The sequence below is a fragment of the Octodon degus genome, unplaced genomic scaffold (genome assembly GCF_000260255.1).
Source record: "Octodon degus isolate 3935 unplaced genomic scaffold, OctDeg1.0 scaffold00051, whole genome shotgun sequence".
NCBI lineage: Eukaryota > Metazoa > Chordata > Mammalia > Rodentia > Octodontidae > Octodon > Octodon degus.
Window position 1 is genome coordinate 4747011 of NW_004524627.1, and position 10887 is coordinate 4757897.

The window sequence follows — 10887 nt, forward strand, 5'->3', positions numbered from 1 at the left end:
GTGTGAGTTTCAAGTGAAATACACTTAAAAATTCTGACCATTACAAACATTAGTACTGATGGCAATGAGTCCCCACCTACTGGCAATGTAGGAAAGTACAAGTATATAAGAAAATTTCCTGTCCCAGCGCAATGCTACAAAAACATCAGCCCTCACCTTTGGGAAGCAGTCCCAAGACACCTGTGAACACCTGAAACCACAGCTAGTAATCCCACACGCACTACTTTTTCCTATATATACATACCTACACTTACATTTCCCTATATGTACACAATATAGTTTAATTTATAAGTTTTAATTTATTAAGAGATTAGTAATAACGAACAAAATAGAACAATTATAATAATGTTTGTTTACACAAGGGAAACAACCAAAGCCATGGGCATAAGCAAAGTCTTCTTGAATAGCACAGAAAATAATGGCAACAATCAACAAATGGGGTTACATCAAATTAGTTTCTGTATAGGAAGGAAATCAACAGTGAACAGAAGCCTCAGAATGAGGGAAAAATCCCTACCAGCTACTCTTCCACCAGAGGGTTAATATCTAGAATATACAGTATTTAAAATCTTAACACCAAAAATATAATAGTCCAATCAATAAATTGACAAAAGAACTCAACAGACACTTGAAGAAAGAAGTACCAGTGACCAATAAGTGCTTTTAAGGTCCAACATCTTTAGCTATTAAGGACAGGCAAATCCAAACTACATTGAGATTCCACCTCACTCTGGTCAGAATAGCTATCATCAAGAATACAAAAAATAAGGGCAGACAAGAGCTCAGTGGATTAAAGCACCTGCTTAGGCAGACGCAGGGACTGGGGTTCAATCCCCGGGTGGCTGGTATGGCAACTAAGACTGGGTGTGGTGGCGCGTGCCTATAATCCCAGCACTTGAGAGGCTGAAAACAGGAGGATCATTATGAATCCGATTGTGTAGGGAGATCCTGTAGACCCTGTACTAAATATAAAAAATAATAATAATAAATGCTGGCAAGGATGTGGGGGTGGGGTGGGGTGGGACAGGGGGAGGAATGCTTCTACTCTACTCTGCTGGTGGGAATATAGATTAATATAGTCACCATGGAACAGGAAGAACTAGAACTATCATTTGATCAGCTATACCATTCCTTGGTATATACTTGAAAGAATTAAAGTTAGTGTACCGCAGAGATATTTGCACCCTGTACTGTGGCACAATATACAAGAACCAAGCTATGGAACCAGCTTAGGTGCCCATCAATAGATGGATGGGTAAAGAAAATGTGGTATACATCCACGATGAAATATTACTCTACATAAATAGGTTAAAAGTTTGTCATTGGTGGAAATATGGATGAATCTGGAGATCATTAAGTTGAGCAAAGATGCCTGACACGAACATAACATGTTTTCCCTAATAAATGGACTCTTAAAAAGATGACAAGAAAGTAGAAGGTAGACATTACTAGACAAGAAAAAGGAAAGAAGGGGGAGGGGGAGGAGGGCTAGTAATAGGGAACATGGTTATGATCAAACACATTACTCATGTGGAAGTCCCACCCAACATGGATAATCAGGCAGATAATTAAAATATAAATGTGCCTGTGCAAATCTGCCAAAAGGAAATCTAGTGATCTGCATAACCAAAGTATAACAATAAATATGTGACCAAAACACATTACATGGCTTTATCTAAAAGTTACATGACTGTGGCCTCTTTCTCTCCCTCTCTCTTACTCCTGCCCCCCATGGAATAAGTGGATTAATGCCATTATTTTGGGGACCTCTTACTGAAGTCTCTGGATGGGCTCAAGTCTTCCTAGAGTGACACGCCATTAGCAACTGCCATAAGCTTTCCACTCATAGAGTTGAAGCCTCATGCATCTTAACTAAGCGATTTTAACACACTGTGGCTGTGAGTGTTGCAGCTTGAGGTACAAGAGCAAAGTTAGTACAAACTTCTTTTTTCCTTTACAACTTCAGAGAAATTCCATTTTTACCATACATCTTAGCATCCCCAGGGAATATTTTTTTTTCTGTTTTTATAAAGAGAAAAAAATTTCAAAACAAGGTAATAGGATGGTAACAATGGCTAATACATTGCACATTGTTATCTTTCTATTAGTCATTCAGAGTACAAGATATAGGCATTTAGTTGTCCAAACAATATTAGCACAAATGCTTCCTTTCAATGAATTGATAGAAATTAGTACTATAGCTATCTTTTATGTTTTTCTTTTACCTTTCTTTTCTTCTCCATTCCCCTATAGCAGTTTCTCTTCCCTTTTGAAGTTTCTTCCCATTTTATAATACCTGTTGTACATTTTGGATCTTATTTGCTGTTTCACTTCCTCATACTGGTGAGGCTGGCACAGTTCATTTATTAGTATGGTCTCAAGTTGAATCCATTTACCTGTAACAGTCTCAAGTTTATCTTTTTTATAGCTGAGTAGTTTAATACACCCTTATACAAAAAGACCACATCTTTTTTATCCATTCCTTGTTTGATGGGCATTAGGTTGTTTCCAAGATCTAGTGGTTACAAATTGTGTTGCTATGAATATGGGTGCATGTATGTCACTGTGGTATGAAGTTTTTAATTTTTCCAGGAAGATACCCAGCAGGGGAACAGGTAGGTCAAATCAGACCTCCATTTCTAGGTTTTTTGTTTGTTTGTTTTTGGGTGTTTGTTTGTTTGGTTTTTGTATTTTAGTACAGAGTCTACAGGGTCTCAGTACACAGATCAAACTCATAGTGATCCTCCTGTTTGCACCGTCCCAAGCACTGGGATGACAGGCATGCATGCCCTGGGGGTGGGGCTGGCACAGCAGACCAGGGATCAAACCCTGGTCACTGTGCCTGCCTAGGCAGTATTTCTAGGTTTGTGAGCAACCACCACACTGATTTCCAAAGTGGGTGCTCCAATCTACACTCCCACCAAAAGTGGGAACATGATTTTTTTTACCCACAGCCCCACCAGCATTTGTTACTGATTGATTTCTTGATGATAGCCACTCTTTTCCAAAGTGTGATGGAATCTCATTGTTGTTTTAATTTGCATATCTCTAATGACCAGTGATGCTGAACATTTTTTTTTAACATTTAAAAAAAAATTTTTTTGGAAGGGGCGCTCAGAATGCCTTCAGAGTTATCTTTCCATTTTTCATATCTGCTTCAATCTCCTTTTCCAGAGTACTACAGTTTTCAATGTAGAGGTCTTTTACATCCACTAGATTGATTACTAGGTATTTCATTCTTTTGGATGATATTGTGAAATGTGTTATTGCTTTAATTTCTCTCTCAGTGAGTTTGTTATTTGTGTAGAAGAACACTATTGATTTTTGAGTGTTGACTTTGGATCCAGCAATGTTACCGAATTTGCCTATTAAATCTAGTAGTTTTTTAATGGAATTTTTGAAGTGTTCTACGTAGAGAATCACGTTATCTGCAAATAATAATTTAACTTCTTCCTTTCCTATCATTATTCCTTTTATTTCTTTCTCTTGTATAATTGCTCTGGCTAACGTTTCTAGGACCATATTGAGTAGTAGTGGATACAGTGTACATCCTTGTCTTATTCCTGATTATAGAGAGAAAGTTTTCAGTTTTTTTCCACTTGTTATGATATTGGCTATTGGTTTGTTATAGATGGTTTTTATCAGATTGAGTTAAAGGCCATCTATTCCAATTTTATGTAGTTTTCATCACGAAAGGGTACTGGACTTTGTCAAAGGCTTTTCTGTATCTATTGAGATGATTGTATAATTTTTTTGTTTTGGGCTGTGTTAATATGCTGTATTATATTTATTGATTTATATATATTGAACCATCCCTGCATCACTGGGACGAATCCCACTTGATCATGGTGTATGATCTTCTTGATTTTATGCATTCTGTTTGCTAGTAACATTTTTTTTTTGGCAATACCCTCAGGATTAAAAAATATTTTTTAATATATTTGATATAAGTTCTCACTATGCAGTTCATACTCATAGTGATCCTCCTTTTTCTGCCTTCCCAACACTGGGATTACAGGCATGTGCCACCATGCCTGGTCTCAGTGGCCAGCTCAGGGTGCCCAGGGATGGGGCCAGCACAGTATGTGGTGCCAGGGATCAAACTTCATTCCCTGAGTTTGCCTAAGCAAGTGCTTAGTCCACTGAGCTATCTCATTGGCCCTATCTTTTTTTTAAATTTCATTTTAGTTTTTCCCATAATTTTATTGATAAACAAATAGCAACGAGACAGTTTCCAATCAAATTGGTAGGACAGTTTCAATAATTAACACATTGCATACATTCTTTTTAGTGGTTAATTGCTGTACAAGATGCAGGCATGATATCCTATTTACAAACACCATTAGAACAAATCACTCTATTCATTAAGAGAATGTAACTACATATCTATCCTAACCACCTTGAATACACAGATACAAAATGGACATTCATGTGTATCCCCCTTTTTTGTTAAGTTCCATTATTTGAATATTATAGGTGTGTAAACTCAGCAAAATGTTCTAAAAGAGTCCAGTAGCCGATAATAGTACTGGGTCTTCTGCTTGATTGGCAATGTCAGAAACTGTTGACCTGAGTCCCCGACAGCTCAACATAACAGCAAGGCTTTACTTCTTGTATTTCCTTTTTATACTTTTCTGCTGGATGATTAAGACCAAGGTAAAGCAGGACCTATGCAACAAGAGTTGTAGCTTTTGGGTCTGATAAGGTCAGTGAAATCTCAGATTGTAGAACCTTGGTCAGTGTCAGCCATGTGGATGAGTCACAGCCATTGTTTGGCCTCTGTGCTCTCTGTGAAAGCCTTAGAGAATGCTTTCTCTCCATGTGACTCTCCTTAGGCACACTCTACATCATCGATCACTTTCCTCTTTGGCCGCATAATCTCCTTGATCAGAAAATTTGGGACACTACTGAGTTACATGACGTTACAGTACAAGTTCTCATATGTCCTGAGTCTTAATTGACCTTAGAAGGCTAGGGCCAAAATGTTGCCTTTCCTTGCAGCCCTCCTTCTTCTCTAATTTTGGTCAGCAAACTTAGGTTGTTAACCATCCAGAAGACAAGCTTATTGTTATTACCATACAACTTAGGCTGTTAAGCTTAACCTCACTGTCTGTCTGCATATCAAACATCTTAGGCATAATATGGAATAGGTATTTTTCATCAAGTATTGATATGTTGAACTTGAAGTCCCTACAGAATATGATAAAAAAATTTGAAATTAGAATATATTTTTAAAATAGGCATAAAGAATTATATACTTCTTATGTTTACACATAAGTCCAAAAATCTCACCATATACAACCTTGAAGCAGGACAGTCCCACAATATTCCTTTTTCTGTCTCTTGCTTTCATTCACCACCCCCTTCTTCTTGAACAACCATCTACCCAAGAGACATCATAGCAGCAACTGGCATGTCATGACAAGCAGCCCATATTCACAAGACCAGAATGACAGGCACTTCGAGCACGAAACTACTATTACAAATTACCGTCTGCAGTGCAGTAGCTTAGTTCATGGGTATCAGTATATATAGTTAGGGTGAGAATCTTTCCAATTAACTGCTAGATTAAAAAATCTTCTGAAGAATCTCAGGATCATTGTTTTGTCATTGGCCCCATCTTAAAGATTTTTGCACCTATGTTCTTTAAAGAGATTGGCTTGTGGTTCTTTTTCTTAGTTGGGTCCCTCTCCACTTTTGGTATCAGGGTAGTGTTCCAGTAATGAATATAGAAGTACTGCTTCCTTTTCAATTTCATTGAAGAGTTTGAGAAATAGTGATGATAGGTCTTCTCTAAATTTATTGTAGAATTTAACAGTGAATCCATCAGGACACAGCCTTTTCATTATTGGTAGGTTTTTAATTACATCTTCAATTTCACTGTCTGATATTGGGTTATTTAGCATTTTTGCATCTTACTGATTCAGCTTTGGTAATTCATATGATTGAGAAATCTATTTTTTCTGCAGATTCCGTCTTACTAGAATGCAAGCTTTGAAAGTAAGTATAGATGATCTTCTGGATTTCTACAGGGTCTGCTGTGATTTCACCCTTTTCATTCTTAGTTGTGTGTATTTGAGTCTTTTTTCCCTCTTTTTGATAAAGTTGGATAAGGATTTGTCCATTTTATTTAATCTTTCAAAAACCACCTCCTCAATTCATTGATTCTTGGTATTGTTTTCTTAGAATTCAATGCATTAATTTCTGCCCTGATCTTTGTATGATCTTTTGGCTGAGGCTGCTCTTCTTTTTCTAGAAGTTTGAGGTTCACTATTAAGTTGCTTATTCATACTTGTTCTGTTTTTTTATAGAGGTATTCATGAATATAAATTTCCCTTGCAGGACTGCTTTTATTGTGTCCCATAAGTTCTGGTATATTGTCATTATTATTTAGTTGTATAAACTGTTCAATTTCTTAATTTCATCTGTGATCTATTAGTTGTTCAGGAGGGTGCTATTTAATTGCCATGTGTTTATGAAGTTCTTGTGGTTTCTTTTGTCATTCATTTCCAATTTAATTGCACTATGGTCGATAGTAGGCATGGAATAATTTCAATTCTTTTGCATTTACTTTCTAAGCATGTTCTATGAGCTAGTGTGTTTTCTATTTTGGAGAATGTCTTGTGTGAAGCTGAGAAAAATGTATATTCTGATGTTGTGGAATGGAACACTCTGTAAACATCTACTAAATCCGTTGATTCAAAAGTTTGGTTCAGTTCTAAGATTTCTTTTCTTCTTCTTTTTTTTTTTTTTTGTCGTTGATCTTTTTGTGACAGTGTGATATTGAGATTCCCCCTATGCAATTATACTAGTACTTATTTAATTTTTCATGCCTGTCAATGTTTGTTTTATATAGTTGGGTACAATAGTACTTGTTGCATATATACTTTCAGTTGTTATACATTCTTCTTGTATTGCTTCCTTTACAGGAATGTGGCAACCTTCTTTCTCTCTCCTAATCAGTCTTGGTTTAAAATTCACTTTATTTCCAAATAGAATAACTACCAATGCTTTTTTTCTGGGTTCCTGTGGCATGGAGTATTGTTTTTCACCTTTTGACTTTCAGTCTATGAATTTCTTTTTTAATTAAATAGTATATCTTGTATGCAGCATATTGTTGAACCTTGCCTCTTGATCCATTCTGATAATCTGTCTTTTAATGGTGAATCAAGACCACTAACATTGATGTAACTGATATGTATTGATTTATCCTAGTCATGTTTATTTCCTGTGGTTGGCTCTCCCTCTTTTTCCTCTTTTTTCCCCCTCCCTCTGTTCAACAGTTCACCTTGCCTGGTGGTTTCCTTCTGTTTGGGTTCATGGAGTTGTAGTCCTTGTTATCTCTTTTTAGAATGTCTTTCAAAACATTTTTGAGTTCTGGTTTGTTGGTTATAAATTTCCTCAATTGTCATGGAAATAACTTATTTCTTGATTAGTTTTAAAAGATAGTTTTGCAGGGACATCAGTTTGGGTTGAAGGTTGCTTTCCTTTAGAACTTGAAACACTGCACTTCAAGTTCTCTTTTACTTGAAGATTTGTGCTGAGAAGTTATCTGTGATTCTGGTGGGCTTTCCCTTATAGGTAATTTCTTTTCCCTAACATCTTTTAAAGTTCTATTATTTTTTATTTCTGGAGGCTTGAATATGATGTGCCAGCTATAGATTTTTTTAATCATATCTAATTGGAGTTCTATATGCTTCACTTACCTATATGTCAAATTCTTTTTCTCCACTAGGTAAGTTTCTGCCATGACTTCTGCAAATTCATTTGTGCTATCTCCTGCTTTTTTTGGACTCCAATAAATTAGATTTTATGGCTATACAACAAAATCTATATCCAGAAAGTTATATGCAGTATACAAGTCCTTAATATGTCAATTTTGCCTTCAGCGTTTAAAATTTAAAGTGGATTATGGAAATAATAGAGAAGTGGAGGAAGAGGGAAAGATTAGAAACAAGGCTTAAGGACAAACAGGGATCTTGCTAATTTTGGGAAACTGATGCAGGAGATTGGAGGGAAGGATAAAGGAAGAGATCAGAGCCTTTTTACCAAGATGGTGCCAAAAGCGAAGAAGGAAGCCCCTGCCCCTCCCAAAGCTGAAGCCAAAGCCAAAGCTTTGAAGGCTAAGAAGGCCGTGCTGAAAGGCATCCACAACCACAAAAACAAGATATGAATGTTGACCACCTTCCGCCATCCCAAGACACCGTGACTCTGGAGACAGCCCAAATACCCTGGAAAGAGCAACCCTAGGAACAAGGTTGGCCACTATGCCATCATCAAATTCCCCCTGACCACAGAGTCAGCCATGAAAAAGACTGAGGACAACAATGCACTCATGTTCCTTGTGGATGTCAAAGTCAATAAGCAACAAATCAAGCTGTAAAGAAGCTCTATGACATTGATGTCACCAAGGTCAATATCCTAATCAGATCTGATGGAGAGAAGGCATATGTTCAACTGGTTCCTAATGATGCATTGGATATTGCCAACAAAATTGGGATCATCTAAACTGAGCTCAGCTGGCTAATTCTAAATATATACTTTTTTTCTCAGGAAAAAAAGGATGAGATCAAAAGAGCAGAACCACAACCACAAAGAGGCTAGAAACCACACTTGCACTCATATAAAAACAAGATCAAATGATGGAGAAATAACAAAAGCATAGTAACAGCAATAAAAGAGAAAAAAAATGCACTTCCAGGTTTGTCTCTACTAACACTTGGAGACAACATGCGGAGATAAGAGTCCTGATCCATGTTGATTTATCCCAGCGAGTCAGTAACAGTTTTGGGTTTTTTTGGCATGGTAGTGGATAATCTCAGAGTGCCTACACCTTCTGCCCAAGACCAGACTCATTTTGTGTGCAGCCATCAGTGCACTTTCTGTGCGGCTGAGCCCAGCTGGGAGTTGCTAGATGGCACTAACAACTGATGGGTTCTAATCTCCACCGGCCCCTCTCTAAGATGGTTCTGGGTCAGTTTCTGTCTTGCATGGGACAACTGATCCCTCAGCAGTAACTGTCAGCTAGTGCAGTCCTTCATATCCACTGCTCCCCTCCACTACTATCTCTTCATTGGAGGCCTCTGGATCACCAGCAGGTTTAAACTACTCTTCTCATGCAGTCATCTCAGGGAGAAGGCACCAGCAGCCAACTCCTTCTTCACTGAAGTTTCTCTGTTCACTGTCACCATGGGCTTCAATTCTCACTTCACATCTTTCCTGAGCCCAGGGGACTCACTTGCCTCTTGTCTTCCTCGCGTTTCTCTATTCCAGTGTCTGGACAGTGACCTTCCAAGAGGCTCTTTCTCTGCTGCTTACTACTTTGCCATCTTCTTGCATCTTTCTCTGAGTCCCATTAAATTTAAAGCAGGAATTGTAGTCCCTTCCCTGGAGGAAGGTCTTGCCTCTTGTGCCTCAGACTGTTCACTTTTTCCTTTTGGGGAAGCACCAGGATATATATATATATATATATATATATATATATATATATATATATCTCCAGCATCACTATTCTTGTAGTTTGAACCTTTATTAAGAAAAAGAAGGGTTACTTGAATACAAATACAATACCATGACAGTATAATCCCTAAGGGACCATGGTGCAGTCAGTGTTAATGGTGCATTTGCACTGGACAAGAGGATGATTCACATCCAGGAAAGATGGAATGGAACAAAGCAGGAGGAGACTGGGGAGGACGATGCAGGGCAGTGGGTGACTTCCTCCACCTATCAAAACAATGCACAGTTTAAAAACATATGAATGCTTCTTTCTGGAATTCACCATTTAATATTTCAGACCTCAGGCACTGAAAATGGAAAAGGCAAAATTGTAGGTAAGAAGGAGACTACTGCACTACAGAATGGCCAAGAGAAAAAGAAGCCAAGTAGTAATAAACACTAGACACTTGTGGTTGGTAGACAGTCTCCAGAAGAAAACTGATACACATGAGAATCTCAGTGTGTACGCTGTCGACTACCAATCCCTATCTTCCAAGGATCCTCTCCTACAGTAAATACATCTGTCTAGTGTCCTGCAGTCCTGCTTCCTACCTACATGTTTGCCACAGGAGCATGTGAGGAGAAGAAAGCACCAAAATACCAGTGGCAGCTCCACTTGTCTTCTTTCCTGCCCTGATGAAAAATAATTTGGATGATCTGAAACTTGGTTGCCACAACCTTCAAAATGACCTTAATATCCACATCCCTTATCTTTCAGAGGTGAATAGAGTATCAAACTACACATGTGTGACCTGGGGCCTTGTCACTTCTACTGAGGAAGACATGGCATGACATTATTGTTCATGCTAGGAACAAACCACACAGACCACTGAACACTGGAAAAATTCAACTTTATTAGGGTTTCAAGCTACTTCAGTTAACCACACACAGATATGGAGAGCTGTTAGATGTCCTGTACTACTCATGCTGAGACACTGGTGGGCGGCAGGTGTGATGCTTGTCTGCTACATCCACATGTAACACTTCACACATGCTTAGGTTCGAAGGTCCTGCACTCTATAGACACTTTACTTTCACTTAGTATATCTCATAAAATGGGATGAGTTGCCCTAGAGGAAATAAAACATAACTCATAAAACAATGTTTTCAGGAACCAAGATTACTGGTTTCCTGTGACCTAAGGAACCTTAAACCCTTCAGAGCCCTCAGGAGAAGTGGTTTCTGGAATCCCCACACAGAGATACTTCCCCTTCCAAGGTAGGATATGTACAGGCCATAGGAATCTAGGACAAATTCTGGAGTGCTGAAGTATGAAACATCTGGCTGTGTATAGCACAATTTATCCTAGAGGAAAACCATAAAGCAGTATTATGCTGTGGCAGAAATAAGTTCTGGATGCAGCAAGATAAAACTAGCCAAAAAAAAAAA